This window comes from Vigna unguiculata, chromosome 5 (assembly GCF_004118075.2).
Source record: "Vigna unguiculata cultivar IT97K-499-35 chromosome 5, ASM411807v1, whole genome shotgun sequence".
In the NCBI taxonomy this organism is placed as follows: domain Eukaryota; kingdom Viridiplantae; phylum Streptophyta; class Magnoliopsida; order Fabales; family Fabaceae; genus Vigna; species Vigna unguiculata.
Genome location: NC_040283.1, coordinates 10,622,942 through 10,626,252, shown reverse-complemented (window position 1 = coordinate 10,626,252; position 3,311 = coordinate 10,622,942).

The following is a 3,311-nucleotide window of genomic DNA, read 5'->3' as shown; positions in this document are numbered from 1 at the left end:
AGCAAAGATGGGTTTGCGAGATAACTCCAAAATCCCATCTCTTTAATTTTGCGAAGGATTGGAAGGATAAATGGTACATTTAACATTAGGGGTGGCAATGTGGGCCGACCCGACCCATTTAGGCCCAGCCTACGTAAGGCCCGCACAGCGCAAGCTGGCCCGCGCCACCCCGCATACTTTATGCAGGCCGAAAACACTGGCCCGCCTCGCATACCACTTGGCTTGCAGGCCCGCGAGCCGGCTCGCCTTTTTTTAATTTTTTTTTAATTTTTATGATAAAACTTTCAATGTTTAAAAATTGGGAAACTTTAAGAAGTTCACAAAATTAAGTAAAGACTTTGGGGAATTAGATGATAAATTGATAATTCAACATTTTCATCATATTCATACTATGACATACACAATGTATTCTTTAAATTTTAGCACATTAAAAATTACATAATACTTGTCTTTTCCAGTTATACAAGAATTTGAAATGTTAATGCAAGAGTCCATAAAAGAAGGTATATGTGTTTTAATACATAAAACCAAATTTAATTTTTATATCAAAATTCACATTTTTTATTAAATATTTTTATATAATATATTAAAATTCACATCATTATAACTTTGATATAAAAATTAAATTTGGTTTTAATTTGGACATAGACCAAATTGGTTAATGTTAACAAAAATTGGGACCTAATTGAACAAAAATAACAAATATAGGGACCAAATTGAATTTAGAACATTGACTTTGACATGTGGCACGCTATTGGGTTGACACGTGGACATTTAAAAAAAAAGTTTAAAAAAAGTTTAAAAAAAATATAAAAAAAATCAAAAAAACCACGAAGTGGCACGTGGCACACTCTTGGGTTGACACATGTACATTAAAAAAATTAAAAAATTAAAAAAAAAATTAAAAATAATAAAAATAAAAATAATAAAAATTCAAAAAATCCACGAAGTGACACGTGGCAGTCACTGTTCATGGTCATTAATTATTTAAACGGTGTTAGAAAAAAGGACCCAATTGAACAAAATTGACGAAAATTGGGACCTATTTGAACACAAAACCAAAATTAGGACTTCTTTGAAAAAACTTGACGAAAATTGGGACCAAAAAGGTATTTTAACCAAGAAGTAATTAATATACATAAGTGCAAGTTTTTTTTTAATTTTATGCGGGCCGCAGGCCAGCCCGCGCAGGCTGCGGGTCTATGCGGGCCTGCGGGCTCATTGTCGTAGTCTGCCCCGTGTTTTTTCCGCGGGTCTACAGGTGGGCCCGACGGACCAGGCCCTAATTGCCACCCCTATTTATCATTATATCCTGTTCAACCTACGTGTGTGTGCACCGTATGTGTGTGCTATCTGTCATGGTCCAGGTGAGTAATGGGTGTCATGGTGATGGTGTTGGTGAAGAAAACAAGTAGACATCTATATTGTTTCAACAACCAAGAAGTAAGCAACCATGGGAGAAGAATTAGTTCATGTACATATAAGAGAGGGTAGCATAGGTTAGCCAGACGATTCTATACATTTGGTTTGGAGTTAAATAATCGTGTGTTGTATGTGTGAGTCATGTTGTTATGTGATAATGGGGTCATGGTGGTTCATGGGTATGTGCTTTTTTTAATCCTTTCACTCATAAAAATAATCCTCACACAAACTAAACTTCATTGTCTATTTATTTATTTTATTAAATAACACTTTTTAAAATTTAATATTTGAACTCATCCAAAATTCATTTTATTTTATTTTTACCATAAAAAATAATTTAATAATTTTCAAATTTTATCTATAATGATTTTTTTATTATTCTGACTTATTTTTTGTTGACCTACATCTCAAATCACCTTTAAATCATTACATTACATCACTAAAAAAAGTTAAAATAAATAATTAAACAATAATAAAAATATAAATTAAAAATAAATAAAAAAATGAGTTAAAATACCTTTATCCTTAAATTTATATCGATAAAATTCTGTCTCCGATCCATCAATTCAACCTAAAGACAAACTTTGGAATTCTTTAAGGAGTTCTCGCTTATGCCCTTATAAATAGCCAATAGTATGCCTAGTTCTGTGAGCAATTTTTTTCCCATCTAGCACACTTTATCCAAAATATAACCCAGATAGCATACTGTGCACAATATTTACATTGATAGTGTAACATCCCTAAGGAATATTATTTAAAATAAATAATAAAAGAAATAAATTATAATAAAAGTCGCATTAATAATACTCCTAACGCATGAAAATTGAAATTCATGAAAAACACGCGCCAAAACTTATAGCATAAATATTAAAGTGTTACAAGTTCCCAAAATTCGTGTTCATAAATAAAAGCATAGTAAAATACATGTGAGAAAAACCCTAGCTCTAATCCCCAAAGCTAGCCCTCACTCTGTCGCTTGGACATCCTCAGCACCACTTGTATCAACGTCTGCTCCCGTGTAACGAATCACACGATCATCGCCATACACAAATAGAAAGGGTGAGTTGAGAAAATAAATTAACAGATATAAAATACGCAAGATAAATCATATACCCATCTTATTCATTCTACACAGTTCTTGGCCAAGACCTTAACCCCAAGGCTTTATAGCATTCAAATCACACAATTGGTTAGCCTTGGACTCGGGAATATAATGCTCACACGAACCTGCCCGCTCGTGGTCCTACCTCTACGAACCTCCCCGCTCGTGGTCCTGCCTCTACGAACCTCCCCGCTTGTAGTCCTGCTCTACGAACCTCCCCGCTCGTAGTCCTGCTCTACGGACCTGCCCACCCGTAGTCCAACACATGTGATCCACCAGCCTCGTACCTTCCCGCACGTGGCATCTCTCAAGCGGGAGCACGAAACAAACGAACCTACCTCGCTCGTATCCCCACGTGAGAGTAACTGGATATGAACCTCCCCGCTCATATCATCACATGTTAACCACCATCCATGAACCTACCCGCTCATGGCACAACATCTCCCTATCCAAGTGTAGCATCATTGCTCAAATAACACACCAAACAAACAAAGGACATCAGCATTTCCACCTGGCTCGGCCCATTCGCCGCCAAGCGAAATTGTTCCAGACCGCCTGGCGGTATCCACTCACCGCTAGGCGCCAGCGTCTTTCCAAAGCCACTGTTTTCTCCTCACCGCCTGGCGAAGCACACCGTGCCGCCAGGCGCCACTCAGTGCAGAGCTCTCTCACACTAAACCTATCGCCTGATGGTTATCAGTAGACTGCCAGGCGCCATACTAGAAGCATTCTGCAGCTGGTTTTGGCACTCAATTCAGTTGATTCTGTATTTAGGATGGTTGTAAGG